This window comes from Phyllostomus hastatus, unplaced genomic scaffold (genome assembly GCF_019186645.2).
Source record: "Phyllostomus hastatus isolate PE091 unplaced genomic scaffold, TTU_PhHast_1.1 phas_contig_196, whole genome shotgun sequence".
NCBI classification, from domain to species: domain Eukaryota; kingdom Metazoa; phylum Chordata; class Mammalia; order Chiroptera; family Phyllostomidae; genus Phyllostomus; species Phyllostomus hastatus.
In genome coordinates, this window is record NW_025333709.1 from 42232333 (window position 1) to 42248692 (window position 16360).

At 38.8% G+C, this 16360-nt stretch overlaps 1 pseudogene; it reads right to left on the reverse strand.

Annotated features, from left to right (window-relative positions):
* On the reverse strand, positions 1 to 15446 carry LOC123815636 (annotated as a pseudogene).
* Positions 15447 to 16360: the final 914 nt, after the last annotated feature.

The window sequence follows — 16360 nt, forward strand, 5'->3', positions numbered from 1 at the left end:
TCATAAGAATTTACCTTTCATGTAGGAATTTCTGTAATCAGACCCCTTAGCGAGTTTAACACACTCATTATTTTTCCACTCTAAGGTACTTTGTCTAACCTTTTGAGGAATCTGGGCCAAGGCTGAGGCAGTCATATTGGATTTTCTTCAGTCAAGTTAGTGACCATCGACCCCAGGCTAAACACCACAATCCCATCTTCTCCAGAGCTCTGGACAAACTGTTCCATTTCCTGTGAAGGAAGAAATTTTCCCATCAGAAAAGAGTAACAGCAGAGTGAACACTAGTGAAAGCATTGCTACAAATAACTAAAGAGAGAAAATTAGTTATTGTAAGTAGTTACTAGTGTAGTGACTAGTGGGTCTAGTGTTTTAAGATTGTGATAAAATACACATAATACAAAGTGAACATCTTACCTATTTATTTCTATATGTACAGTGGAGTAGCATTTGTATTCTTGTTGTTCAACCCAGATCTGGAACTTTTTCATCTTGCATATGGGAACTGTCTTTCTTATACTGTAATTCTCCATTTTCTTTCCATCTCACCCATCCCTGACAAATGTTATTCTGCTTCCTGTTTCTGTGAGTTTGAGTAGTCTAGATACCTTATATAAGTGGAATACAGGATTTGTTTTCTGCGAGTGGCCTATTTCCCTCAGCAAAATGTCCTTAAGATTCAGATATGTTCCAGCATTTGTTAGAATCTCCTCCAACTTTAAGGGTTAGTAATATTCCTCTACAGATAACTCTGATCCACCAGAAAGATGAACAAGTGGGTCTTAGGGCAAATTCATCCTGAAATATCTCCGAAGGCAAAAATCACAAAACTGAGACTTCCATTCTTTGGGCACATGATGAGAAGCCAGGGTTCTTCTGAAAAGCTAATGATGCTGGGAAAACAGAAGGCAGCAGGAAAGAGGAAGATGAAATGTGAGGTCCATGACTCCATAAATGAAGCCATAGGCATGAGGCTACAGGAGCTGTGAGGGCTGCTCAGGCTAGGATTTTGTGGACATCACTCATTCATAAGGTCTTCAGGAGTAGGAGCTGACTCAAGGGCACACAACACACAATACTCCTGTCTGTGTAAATACCATATTTTGTTTATTGATTTATCCATCAATGGACCCTTGTATTGTTTTCACCTTTCGGTTCTTGTGAATAGTGCTGTTATGAACTTGGGTGTGGAAATATCAGGATTCTTTTGTCATCATTTTGGATATACATCCAAACCAAGTGGTTATTGTTTTTAATTTTTTGAGGCACCTCCATTTTTTTTTTCAACCAGTGGCTGTTTTTAACAAACCTAATCCCTTAGTTTCTTTGGAGGACACAGTTGATGAGTTTGAATTTTTTTGTTTCATGTATTTGTACACATGTGTGTGTGTGACACTGGCTGGGCCACAAGAGCCCACCCTTAGCCATGACTGCTGAAGCCCCAGACTGGAGTCTCTGAAAGCAGTTCACTCTGAATGTCCCAGCTTGATCGGAGCTGCCCGCCCTGCAAGGAACTGAGCCCAGCAGGAGGGGTCCGGTGGTATTTATAAAAACAGATCTAGTTAGTCTTCCATTGTGGATGGTGCTGGCACACAGGCAGAGAGCAAGCTGCATGCCTTGCCCTAGCTCCACATTGGTGATTGCAGAGACCCCAGGGGAGCTGCACTTTGAAGTTCCTGGCTCCAAGCTGAGCTCCCTGAACCCTTCTCTTCAAGGAACTGAACCCAATGAAATGGGGCCAGTGAGACTCTCTTTAGCTCTGCAGCTAAACTGCCAAAGACCCTTATGAGAGGTTTTGAGGGTGTTGTGCCACATCTCCCAGCTCTGAACTGTGCCCTCTTCCACCCTGCTGAACTCTGCTCCACAGAATGGGCCCCATGAGATTGGGAAGTGAAGATCAAGGCAGCTCTTCGTAGTGGTTGGCACAGGCCAATGGCAGGGGAGCGAGCTGCTCCTTTTCCCTCGGTTCCACAGCCATGCTGCCAGAGACCCTGACAAGGGCGTATTCTGCTGAGGGTGCCTTCTTTCTGTTCAGGGCACCTGTTTAACCTGCGAGTAGGGGGAAAGATTCATCGGCCTTCTGAGAGTCTGCCTATGTTTCTCCAGGAAAAGAATATGCCTCATGTCCCTGTGGGTGCAGCCGACAATCCTTTCTGCTTGACTCCAGCGTGGCAGGATGGTATTGCTAGTATTTTAGGGATCAGGTTAGTGCTTGCCCCCTGCCCTAGTTTGTGCTGTAAGAACAGGGGGCCTGCCCTTGACTATGGCTCCTGAGGACAATGCAGGATGTTGACTTAGGACGGACCTCAGTAGTGGACCCTCTGGATCTTTCTCTAGAACCTCACCACTCAGATCTTCTCTTTATGGCTTCCATATGCCCTGAATTGGCTTAAGACTACCAGAGCCCTGGGTGAGTGCCAAAGAGTGAGCTCCTGTGTGTTGACCTTTAGCAGAGCACCTGGGATGCTAACAGACTCTCCCTTTTGCTTCCAGCAGACAGAGCAGAGTCCCTGCTGATTATCACTGATTCTATGCAGGCCTCTCTTCCTGGCCATGCTTCCCTGGTTTGGGGTCCTGACATATGGTTGAGACCCCCACACTCCCTAGGGGAGACTTTTGCAGCCACCAAGCATTCTTTCCAGCTTCTTAGCTACCCCACCTGGGTGCAGGGGCCAGCCCTCTCTGCCCTGATTATCAGTCGCTGTGTAGTGTTTTCTAGAAATCTTTGGATATAATACTCCTGTTCAGCTGTCTTTCAGTGGGTCATTCAAAGTTGATTGCTCTTTAATTTAGCTGTAAATGCTGTTTCACACAAAGTGGAGGTGTGTGTATCTTCACCTATTCTGCAGCCAACTTGCGTCCCCACACTATGTATTTTTATTAGAGAATTTATTCCATTTACATTGAAAGTAATTAGTGATAGGTGTACTTTTGACATTTTGGTAATTGTTTTTTAGTATTTTTTTGTTGTTCTTTTCTGTTTCTTTCTTCCTTTACTGATCTTCCATTTTGGCCTGCTGGTTTGTTGTTTTTCTTTTTGGAAGGGGTTCTTTTTCTTTGTTTTGGGGGGCTGTGTTTTGTAGATTTATGGTTTGTTGTTACCATGGGGTTCATATATATTGATCTATATCTATAACAGTCTATTTTAAACCAACATGCATTTTTGTAGTGTTCCAAACATTACAGAAGAGCTATATTTTACTATCCCTTCTATGTTTTGTTTCTGACATAATATTTTATAACCTTTTATTATTGTACATCGTCTATGTACTTATTGTTATATTGCTACTATTATATGTGAGCCTTCATACTAGCTTTTAAAAATATTATTTTATTTTTAAACAACTGTTGACATTCAATATTATTTTCATTAGTTTCAGGTGTGCAGCATAGTGGTTGCATAATTATATAACTTGTAAAGTGATCCCCTATCATTTCTAGTGCCATCCTCCACCATACATAGTTATAATATTTTTGACCATATTTCCCATGGTGTTTGTTTATTATTTATTACTTATTTATTTCTGCTTAGGTATCTAATTCTTTTTTGTTGTTGTTGTTCAATTACAATTGTCCCCATTTTTCCTCAATACTAGCTTTTTAAATGGCTGGTCTATTGTATTTATTATAGGCTTGGCTTTACCAGTGAGATTTTATTTATTCCTGGTTATAGGCATTTTATTTCTGTTTAAAGAAGGCCTTTTAATATTTCTTATAAAGCTGGTTTATTGGTCATGAACTTTAATTTGTGCTTGTCTGGAAAATTTTTTAATTTCCTTTGATGTTCAATGACAAGCCTGTCTGGCAGAGTATTCTAGGTTGTAGGTTCTATTCTTTTAGCACTTGATATATGTTCTGCTACAACCTTCTGGCATGTAACTTCTCCTTAGAATCAACTGATAGTTTTATGATGTTTCTCTTGTATGTAACTAACTATTTCTCTCTTGCTACCTTCAAGATCCTCTCTTTATTATTAGCTTTTGTCATTTTAATTATGACAAATCTTAGTGAGGATATTTTTGTGACCATCTTGTTTTAAACTCTGTGAACTTCCTAGACCTGGATGTCTGTTTCCTTCTCCAGGTTAGGAAAGCTTTTAGCCATTTTTTGAAAATAGTTTTTCTGTACCTTTCTCTCTCTTGTCCTTCTGGACTCCTCTAATGTGAATGGTTGTATTCTTGATGTTGTTCCAGAGGTCTCTTAAATTATTCTTGTTTTTTTTTAATTCTTTCTTGTTTTTGCTCTCCTGATTTTCACTATTCTGTCTTTCAAGTTGCTACCATAGTCTTCTTTATTGTTTAATCTGTTGATTCCTCTAGCATATATATTTTTTTCATTTTAGTTATTGTATTCTTCAGTTCAGATGGTTGTGTTTTGTATTTTGTAACTCTTTGTTAATGTTCTCACTGTGGTCTTCTATTCTTCTTTCATGTTTGGTGAGTATCCTCATGACCATTATATTGAATACTTTATCAGGCAAATTACTTATCTGTGTTTCTTTAGAGATTTTATCCCTGAGTTTTTTTTACACTTTCATTTGGAACATATTTCTGTGTTTCCTCATTTGTTTTAGTTTCTGTGTTTGTTTTATTTTCTGTGTTTGTTTTTAAGGATTAGATAAAGAACTATCTGTCCTGATGGAGTGGCTTTTGAAGTGGTCCTTAAGGCACACAGGCTAGCCACAGTGAAGGCATGCAGAGGCAGAGTCCCAGAGTACACACCCTGGGGGCACCCTGCTAGGCTGGCTGGCTGGGTTGGGAGCTGCCAGGGGCCTGTGGCTGCAGCGCTGTTATGCTGTTATGGCAGTTCGGCTGTCTGAGGTTAGAGTGGGTGTGGGGTGAGCAGGTTACAGCACACTATGGTGGCCTTGCACATGGACTATACCACTTGAATTAAATTTCTGCCCATGTTATCTGTGGAAAGAGAATGTAAACAATGGAACTTACTGGCATCTCTAATTCCAGTGTTTCCATAAAATCCAAAGAGTTCTCTCAGTTTCTCAACCTTTTCTATGGAATCTCTCTGCTTTTGTTGTGCATAAGCTGTTCCCTCTACCCTCAGTTATTTTTCAGGAGAATTTACTCTACATGTAGGTGTATATTCAGTGTGTTCATGCATGGTGTGAGTTCAGGATCTTCCTGTGTCCACATCAGTTTTGGATCTGTCTCCCTAAATCACTCTCTGCAAGCTGGATAGTCAGTATAGTTCATAAGTCTGGTATAATTGTCTGAAATTTCCATGAAATAGCTGTAAAATTCTTATTCATAATCCAGAGTTGTACTTTCTGGGTATTTATTTAAGTTACTAGGTTTCTGGCTTATTTATGAATGCCACCTTTTGTTCTGAAATCTTATTTAAAATGGATGATTTATTAGAATGTGCTGCATGCAACTAGCTGTGAGGGACCTTCATGATCACCTCACTGGGTCTCCAAAGGATTGCCCTGCCCCATGGTGGGAGAGATACAGCTGGGCTTTCTGCAGCAGAGATCTGGTCACCTTCTTGAGTAGCTCAGTTCAATGTATATGAAGTTCCTGGTAAAGTCATGTTCACCCAAATTGTTTCAGAATTACTCTGTGTTCTCCAATCCTTATCAGTTTCCAGATTTTATTACCTTCTGTACTAGAGAAATTTCTAACCAGGAAGCTCATTTCAAAAGGGCTGATTTGCACACTAGGGAAAACTCTGCCTCAATTCACTCACTCATCCTATCTCCTGTTGGAGAAATCACAGGCTTTCTCTTGGCTTTAAACTGTGGTGCCTTTGGGAAGGAGTGATGCTGGCAAAGTCAATCTTCCCTCTACCTCATACCAAAGCATTTAAATGAATATATTTTGTGCTCTAATACTGTGTTGGAACTTCTCCCCTGGAAATCTGGACTTCCCCAACAACTCTCTAAGCCATAGATGACTGCCCATATCAGGTCTTTAAGTACTCCTGGACTGCAGCCAGGAGGGCCTGCAACAATTCACAATGTCCTGTAAGCATCACAGCCAGCCAGGTGTCTCTCTGCCTATTACCTGATGTACAGGTGGGTGAGATTCTTTCCAGGTCCCTTGGCATGTAATGCTGGATCCCACCTTCCACAGAGACATTTTTGTTCATGGATAGATAACACATTTTTGTTCTTGAAGGGGACAGAAAAAGGGATCTCTTATGCTCACTTATGCTTGATTGCTGTTGTCACTCCTGATGCAGTGTGATCCATTCCCATGGGATATTTTCTAACATCATAGTAGCATTGTGTTCTTTCTTTATTATAATACTTTTCACACACTTTTTATTACTTGCTTATATCTTTTCAAGTGGAATATCTTTTGTGTGAGAGCAAAAATTGTGTCTGCTCCTCTATATACCCATCACTTATCCTTGCACTATGCTAGTGACATTAAAATTATTCTTTGAATTATGACTTACACTTTCTTATGTACTGAATTAAGAAGGCCTTATTTTACCTGACCCTGTTTCGAAAGTCTCCCAAGTATAACTCTTTATTCTGTAATGATAATGACATTCAGACTCTTGTAATAGTATAGAAATATATGAGTTTCTAATTGTCATGTTACTTTCCTTATATTCCATATCTTTCTCAGTGTGATGAGACATTCTAAATGAAGAACACAGAATCATTACTACTAAAAATGCAAAGTAAACAAAGTAAAGCAAAAACGGATAGTTTTACCTTAGGCAGGAGTTTGGCAGGCTTGCAGTGGAGTCCTCCAACAAATTCAAAATGTGGCAAGAGGAAATCCAAAATCCCAATAGGTTTGAATGAGCCACATTTCAGCTTTCCCCATCAACTCAGATAATGTGTGGGTCTTCCTTCACGTAAAAATCGCAAAAAAAAAAAAATTAGATAAAATGAGAGCAGTTTAATGTGCCTGGAAATTTCCTGAAAGGAGCTTGGACTAGTGTAGCCAAGATCTTTAAACTGTTGGTGATTTTATAAGCAAACATAATTATATAATATACATACTTTATATTATGTTGTTTATATATATGAATTATACTTGTGATAAAGTGTAATAGTTTTTCTTCTCTAACATCACATCAGTACATTCAGAATCATAGAAGATGATTAAACTTAAGCAATCATAGACTAAACATGTATTTGGTTACTCTATAAAGCTGCAACAGTAATAGATGCAAATGTAAACAATGATTTCAACTCCTCAATCAATTAATTCTACCATAGCCATGGAAACACTTTTCCCTAGATTATTTTGTGTGGTTTTTATAATTTAGCAAGCAATTTACTGGTACTATAACTGCATTTGGCTTATTTTAGGAGCTTAATAATTCTTGTACATTAATAAAAATATTTGCAAATAACTGCTGGAATATTTGGAATATTTTCATAAAGTATAATAATAGATGTCTTCATTCTTAATTTTGGCTCATTTTGTCTTTAAAGGGAGAGTTTTGACAAAATATATGGTGTGGCCCAAAGGTTTTTTTTTTCCTTAAGATGACTCCAGTAGTGCTTAGTTGTCTTTAACTTCATTTGAAACAATTATGTTAGATTGTATTGTGACAGCTGTCATATCAACATGCATTTAAAAAAACATCAAAATTGGTGGATTCTTGTGTAGCCCTTTTAATATTGAAGATGGAAAAAAATAAGCAGCATTTTGGCATATCATGCATTGTTATTTCAAGAGATGTAAAAATGCAACTGAAACACACAAAAAATTGTGCAGTGTATGGGGAAGGTGCTGTGAGTGCTCAAGTGTGTCAAAAGTGGTTTAAAGTTTCATGCTGGGTGTTTCTCAATGGCCAATGCTCTATGGTAGAGTAGACCGCTTGAAGCTAATAGCAACCTAATCAAAACATTAATGAAGAACAGTAACATTATACCATGTGGGAGATAGATGACATACTCAAAGTATCCAAATAAAGCATTTAAAATCATTTGCACCAGCTTGGTTGTGTTAATTGCTTTGGTGTTTGGATTCCACATAAGTTAATTGAGAAAAGCCTTCTCGACCATATTTCTGCATGTGATTCCTCAGCTAAGCATAATGAAAACATTCCATTTTTAAAACAAATTGTGATGGATGATGAAAAGTGGATACTTTACAATAATATGTGATGGAAGAGACTGTGGGGCAACCAAAATGAACCACCCACCACACCAAAGGCCAGTTTTCATCCAAAGAAGGTGATGTTATGTATATGGTGAGATTGGAAGGGAATCCTCTATTGTGAGCTCCTTCCAGAAAACCAAATGATGAATTCCAACAAGTACTGCTCCCAGTTAGACCAACTGAAAGCAGCACTTAACAAAAAGCATCCAGAATTAGTCAAAAGAGAACACAAAATCTTCCATCAGAATAATTCAAGACCACATGTTTCTTTGATGACCAGGCAGAAACTTTACAGTTTGGCTGGGAAGTTCTGATTCATCTGCCATATTCACCAGATATTGCACTTTCAGATTTCCATTCATTTAGGTCTTCACAAAATTCTATTAACAGGAAAAGTTTCAGTTCCCTGGAAGACTGCATAAGGCACCTGTAACAGTTCTTTGCTCAAAAAGATAAAAAGTATTGGGGAGATGGAATTATGAAGTTGCCTGAAAATAGCAGAAGGTAGTGGAACAAAATGGTGAATGCACTATTCAATAACATTATGAATGAGGAAAAGGCATGTGGCAGAAGGGTGAACTGAAGCCACACCAGCATCCTCCAGGACCAATCTGGAATTACAACTGAGTTGTGGAGAAACCACCTGGAACAAACAACTGAACATTAGTGAAAGAGAAGCTTTGTCACCTTGGACTGACAAAAGAATCATCTTCGGCACTAACTGACTGGTAAGGAGTGTGGTATAGACTTGAGAGGTCTGGCTGTGACACCACAGGTGGCAGTGGTGGAGGGATAATTAAGCAGCCGGTTGGATCCCCTTGAGAAGAATAGGGTCTAAGCCCTAAGTTGGGATCCCAGCCTAGAGTGCCAGAGCCCAAATATTACACAGATAACAACTGACAGTGAAAAGCAGCAGGGTTGCTCTCTGCTAGAGATGGATGGTTGGAGATGCAAAAAACATTTAAAGGGTCAATGCACAAATTTTTATTTGGAACCATGTACTCCGGGCTCTGGCAAAGGCAGGGGCAGAGTGGATTGGAGACACCTGAGGAGAGACTGGGGGCAGAATCTTTGGGTAGAGATCTGAGAGAGTAGCAGGGATCCTGGTGCTGAGTAATGCCACATACAACACAGACATCCTGCTCAGGCAGACTGCTCCCCTACCAGCTGTTGAAGCCTGATGGAAAACAACAGCGTAACCCCAGGAGGACTCTTTCTTGGCTTTATAGTGCTTTAAGCCTGACTTCTGAGTGCAGAGTGACTAGATTAACAACTGAAGAAGACAGCCACAGACAATCAATCACTGGAAAAGGGGGAGCAGAGTGGACTAGAGATGATTGAGGAGAGACTGAGGACAGAAGTTTTGGGGAAAGAACTGAGGGAGTAGTAGCTGGGATCCTCATTCTGAGTCTTTGCCCCTATGGCAGCAGCCATCCTTCTCAGGTAGACCAATACCCCAATGCAATAGCAGCCTGCAGAGAAACAATAGCCCCAGCATCACGAGAGATTCTGCCTTGCCCTGTGGGGCTTAAGACTGACTGCTGAGTGCAGAGTGACTAGATTAACAGCTGAAGGAGACAGCAACAGACAGCAGATCCCTGGCAGTCTCAGAGCAGGCTGCCTAAGGTCAGACAGGGTCAATGTCTGACATCACCAGAGATGGATCCAGAAAGGAAAAGCAGTGGTAAATACTAGAGGCTACTGAGAGGAAATCCAGGGTGGTCTTCTCCATGATTAGCAATATTTTATTTTCTGCATAGCTTTTTAACATTCATTTCTTGTCCATCAAGTTTTGCATATTAAGTCACTAGATTTTATACTATAGTTCATTTCTCTCCTTTCTTATAATAGTCTTAATCTTTTTGCATCCTTATTAATACTGGTTCATTTGCTGTTGATAGTGGGATTGTGGTGGGGGGATATATTTTGGGGGATGTGGGTTTATTCCCTGGGCTTTGTGGTTTTGTTAAGACAGCACCTGAATACTGTAGGGAACTGGTTTGTTTTAAATCTGGCAAATGTGACTCAGCTTTGTATGGAAAACTGACAGGAGTGAAGCGGTGGGCAGGATCCAGACCCTCCAACTGGGTTTTCCCATGGGAATCAGGCCTAGAAAATGCATCCAGACTGTTATGGTTTGCTCTTGCTAAAACTCCTTCACCCTGGTCTGAAACAGTGTTTATTGCCTATCTTCAAGGTAATTTCCAAAGTCTGTATGAATTTTCCCAAGGATGGAGTGTAATTAGCTCATCACCTTTTTCTTCTGCATTTGTTATTTTCATTTCCTTGATTGCACCTAAAATGTAGACAACAGCATTCTATGTAATAGATAAATAAATCCTTCTCTGATATAAGACCTGAGAAAAATAATAAAAGCCTGTCCAGGAAAGGGTCAGAGAGCTTTCCCCTTGAGAGAGTGGCCAAAGTGCTCTCTCCTTGAGAGAAGTGGCTGCCGGACTCTCATCTTAAGAGAGTACTCGTACTGTCTCTTTTTCTCCACAGGACTATTATAGTTTGTGTGCATTTGTTTTCGTCTTCAGCCACAACACACAGACTCTGCTGGCTGAAGTCTGCCACATCATTGACATGGCCACTGACCGGCAGTGACTGCAGAATGCTGTGGATGGCTCATTGAAACATGAGAAAAACATACACAGAGACAACTGAGTCCTGTGGAGAAATAGGTATGAAATGGCTACTCTCTCTAGTGGGAAGCGCCATGGCTACCCTCCCTAGGGGAGAGCACCTCTAAGGGAGAGTGCCTCATTCCCCCACCCGAGCAGGCTTTTTATTGGGCTCATTTGCGTAAGAATTCAGGTAAAGCTCATTACTCATTGCCAGGAAGTAAGGATCAAACAATAGATAACAAGGAACTAGGAGGGCCTATTTTGAGTCAGGGTCAAAGAGTTGTAAAAATCTTTAAGGAATAAACTTACTTCTTCCTTGGACTCTTATCATTCAGTTGAGAACATTCTAAACTAAACAGGTTTCACAGGATTTTACATATTCTTTCTTAGGCCTGATCACCCAGGGAACCCGCCCTTTCCAGCACAGGGCTGCACAACCCTCTGTCATTGTTTCAGGCTTAGGTGGAGCAAGGGAAGTGAGGCAGCCAAGAGATTAGGAGATTTTCTTGCAGACAATGAGGACTCAGGCTATGTCAAAGCCAAGGGGCGAGGGTCCATCACCCGCTTTTGCTGTAGCCTCCAAAGTCCTTCCTTGGGGTCCTCCCACGTGATTGTGCCTGTCTTAGGTTGTTTCCCCCTTAGGGAATCTTACCCATCGTTGGCTAACTGACCAAGCATTGGGGGCCAGGCAGGGTGAAGTAAAAGGGGCAGAAGCGGCACTCCTGCCAGGAAGATAAGCTTTTGTCTCCTTGGTGGCTAATGGTCCAAGGTCTTTCCCTCATCCTTAGGCTTGGTGGGGGTTACAGCTTCTGATACCAGGCAGGGTGGTTCCCAACACATCATACAAGACATAGTGGGTAGAATGACCTTCTTTCAAACAGCTGGAGGGAAGGACCCACCAAAGATTGACCCAACAACAATCAAAACCCAGCTATATCCAGAGAGCCAACATAAATTGCATAAAGGCATCCTAAGAGCATCAAGTTCAAGAAATCAAGGAGACAGCACCACTGAATTTAATTGGTCTCCTATCATAGAAGTTCACACTGTAAACTCAGGGAGTCAAAAGAGATCAATTTAAGAATCAAAAGCAAATAAGAAGAGTCTCACAAATAATGAGAAGACTAAGAAACAATCCCCATATGAAAGGAAAGGAGAAATCTTCAGAAAATATACTAAATGAAATAGAGGCAAGTCAACTATCAGATATTGAGTTCAAAACAATGGTTATAAGGAAACTCAATGAGCTTAGTGAGAATTACCAGCAACTACAGGGAAGCTACATTCAATGTACTGCGAATTACACTATCATGAAAAAGGACATAGAAACTACCAACAAGAGCCAAGAGGAAATGAAGAATACAATTTCTGAATTGAAGAACACAGTAGAAGGAATCAAAATCAGGCTATATGAAACAGAGGATCAAATCAGTGAGCTGGATGACAAGGTAGAAAAAATCTCCCAGAAAGAGCAAGAAAAGGAAAAAAGACTCAAAAAGAATGAAGAGGGTTAAAGAAAATACAGGATAACATGTAACAGAATAATATCTGTATAATGAAGATACCAGAAGGAGGAGAAGAGGAGCAAGAGATAGAAAACCTATTTGAAAAAGTAATGATGGAAAACTTCCCTAATTTGATGAGAGAAAAAGTCACACAAATCCAGAAAGTACAGACAGTCCCGATCAACAGGAACCTAAAGAGGCCTACTTTAAGACACACCATAATTAAAATGGTAAAATTAAAAGACAAAGAGAGAATTTTAAAGGAAGCAAGAGAGAAACAGGAAGTACCATACAAAGGAGGACCAATAAGGGTAGCAGTTTACTTGTCAATAGAAACATTACAAGCCAGAAGAGAATGACAAGAAATATTCCAAATAATGAAAGGCAAAGGCCTGCAACCAAGACTACTCTACCCAGCAATGCTCTCAATTAAAATGGAAGGCCAAATAAGGAGTTTACTGGACAAAAGAAGGCTGAAAAAATTTTAAGCTTTAGGAATGCTGAGAAAGAAGAACCAAGTAGGAGGGATCATAATACCTGGTATAAAACTATATTACAAAGCTACAATAACCAAAAAGTCTGGTACTGGCATAATAACAGACACATAGGTCAATGGAACAGAATAGAGAGCCCCCAAATAAACCCAAGTGTCTATGCTCAATTAATATTTGACAAAGGGGGAAGAAGCATAAAATGGAATAAAAATAGCCTCTTCAACAAATGGTGTTGGGAGATCTGGACAGCTAAATGCAAAAAAAAAAAAAAAAAGAAAGAAAGAAAGAAAGAAAGAAAGAAAGAAAGAAAGAAAGAAAGAAATTTGACCACAACTTACACTATATCCAAAAATAAACACAAGATGGATAAAATACTTAAATGTAAGTCATGACACCATAAAAGTCCTAAGGAAGAATATCAGGAGGAAAATCTTAAATATTCCATGCAGTAATATTTTCACTGATATGTCCCCTAGAACAAAGGACATAAAGGAAAGAAAAAACAAATGGGACTTCATCAAAATAAAATGCTTCTGCATGGTTAAAGAAAACATCAGAAAAATGAAAAGGGAACCAATTGTATGGGAAAATATATTTGCAAATTATACTTTGGACAAAGGTTTGATCTCCAAAATATATAAAGAACTCACATGACTCTACTTCAGTAACACAAAAACCCAATTAAAGAAATGGGCAAAGGACCTGAACAGACATTTCTCCAAGCAGGACATACAGAGGGACCAGAAACGTATGAAAGGATGCTGAGCTCACTAGCCATTAGAGAGATTCAAATTAAAACCACAATGAGATACCACTTCACACCAGTCAGAATGGACATCATAACCAAATCAGCAAACAACAAGAGCTAGTGAGGTTGTGGAGAAAAGGGAACCCTAGTGCATTGTTGGTGGGAATGCAGACTGGTGCAGCCACTGTGGAAAACAATATGGAATTTCCTCAGAAAACTAAAATTCCACTGTTGGACCTGGCAATTCCACTGTTGGGGTTATACCCTAAAAATCCTGAAACACCAATTTAAAAGAACCTATGCACCCCAGTGTTCATAGTAGCAAAATTTACAATAGCCAAGTGCTGGAAGCAACCTCAGTGCCCATCAGTAAATGAGTGGATCAAAACTATGGTACATTTACACAATGGAATACTATCTGGCAGAATGAAATAAGGAGTTCCTATCCTTTGTGATAGCATGAATGGATCTGGAGAGCATTATGCTAAGTGAAATAAGCCAGTCAATGAAAGAGAAATACCACATGATCTCACCTATAAGTGGAATCTAATCAACAGGACAAACCAGCAAGCAAAATATAACCAGAGACATTGAAATATAGAACAAACTGACAGTAAGTAGAGAGGAGGTAGGAGGAGATAACATAGGAAAAGGGGGAAGGATTATCAAGGAACATGTATAAAGGACACATGGACAAAACCAAAGGGAAATAGGATTGAAGTTGGGAGGTGGTGATGGCTTGTGTTGGGGGATTGATGGGGGAAAATGGAGACAAGCATACTTGAATAACGATAAAAAAAGAGAGAAAAAACAAAATTATTGGTGAAAATGAAAAATGTGTCTCTTACTTTTACTTTAAATCCAAACAAACTTTTTGGCCAACCCAATATTTTACTGACTTACATGCCCACCCTTCAACAAGTTTTTGGACGTTTAAATGGAATAATTGTAAGTAGTTAGTGAAGGGATGTGAAATCATTAGAAACTCTGTATTATAGGTTCCTGAGTCTGAGATAGAGCCACTATATCATGAAAGAATATTCAGGTAATATGGCAAAATATTACCAGTTTTTAAATTAAATAAAAATATATTAGAGGAAGGAATTCTTCAATGACCCTTTAAGTATTTCCATAATATTTGTGAAAATGAGAGATGAATTTATAATTTTATTTCCACATTTTACTTATATAACACTTAATATTTATGCAAACTCACCTTCCAAGGCACTAAGAAAGTTAGAATTTCATACTACCAAATAAAAACAAAACTTACCTAGTATTTCACTATAAAATTGATTCCAGTCCTCATGAAACATTTGAAACCAGAAGTCAAAATAAAGCACATACAACTTTTTTTTATCCTCTCAATAAATGTCATTTGATCACTTAATTCAGACAAGATAATAGATACATAGGATGGAGGGACTGGAAATCCTCCACTCTGCTTTTCAATTGCAAAGCCAGGAAAGAAGTGGAGACTGTACACAAGAGGTATGTTAAGTAGCTCAGCCAGCAGTTCACCACAGGGTCCCACAGCATCTGCAAGAACAACAAATTTTTCTTGCTGTAGTTTTGTCATAAATTCCTTGTTCAAAATTACATCTTTACAGAGCTTCAGAAAAAAATGAGTATATTCCAAAATAATTTTTTCCATTAGTGAAGAATAAGTCCAAAGTCTATCTTTTGGTGTGTATATCCATTTAGAGGTCAGCTGCTTGAAAAAATTCTCAAAATCATCTTTTTTTTAAAGGTGTAGGATAAATCTCAAATTTAATAGCGGATGGTTTATTTGGATTAACAAGAATTGATGCTGAAGATATCAGAACAGTCACTTCATGACCTCTCTGGACAAGTTCATCCAGGATAGTCTTCATATTGATCCAATAACTGTATTCTATGGGCCACACCAGCACATTCCCACAACCTCCAGGGCTGAAATGACAACTCAGCTGTAGCAGCAGAAGAATCAAAATCCATTTCATAGACATCCTACTGGAACACATGCTTCTTTCTGAACTGATGATCTCTTTCCTCATTGCTCAAGTTTATTGAAGGAGAAATCAATCAGGAGTTAAAATACTAAGTTCTGCACCTCAAAGTAAATATAGTAACCTCATATAAATAATCAGAGTATTCACAGAGAAGTTGTAAAAGCTAATGTAGATGATCTTGTTTGTAAATAAGTGGATTTAATGTCTGTTCTATGATTATAAGTGTTAGCGATGACCTTGTGTGTGTAAGTCTGTCTTATTTCTATTCAAAGGCTCTTCTTTAAGTAGAAAAGGAAAGGGCATAACCAGAAATAAAGAAATATAAAAAAAAATCACAGGTATATTTAATAAATACAGCAAATCCAATATCTAAAAAGTATGAAGGTCAAAAGAATAAATGTATATAACCCAACTCAAAATATGATAAGTAATTAGTGGATACACAACCCAGAACTATGTAAAACATGACTTCAATAACAAAATGTGGAAGGGAAAGTAAAAAAATAATTCTTATAGAATATATTTGAACTTAAATGTATATTAGCTTAAAATGAACTGCTATAGATATAGAAGAAATACATAAACTTTATGATGACTACAAAACAAAACCCTAAAAATGGTATAAAAAGAACAAAGAGGAAGGAATACATGCAAAGCAATACAGAAAAGCAGAAAACCACAAAGGAAGAGATTAAGAGAAGAAAAGAACAGAAAATTACTATAACAGCAACAAAAATGATTAACAAAATGGCAATAGGTACATAGGTACTATACATTATTAGTTTAAATGTAAATGTATTTAATGGTCCAGTGAAATGAGATAGGGTACCCTGGCTGGTGTGGCTATGTTGGTTGGAGCATTGTACCATAGACCAAAAGTTCATGGGTTTGATTCCTAATCATGGCACTTA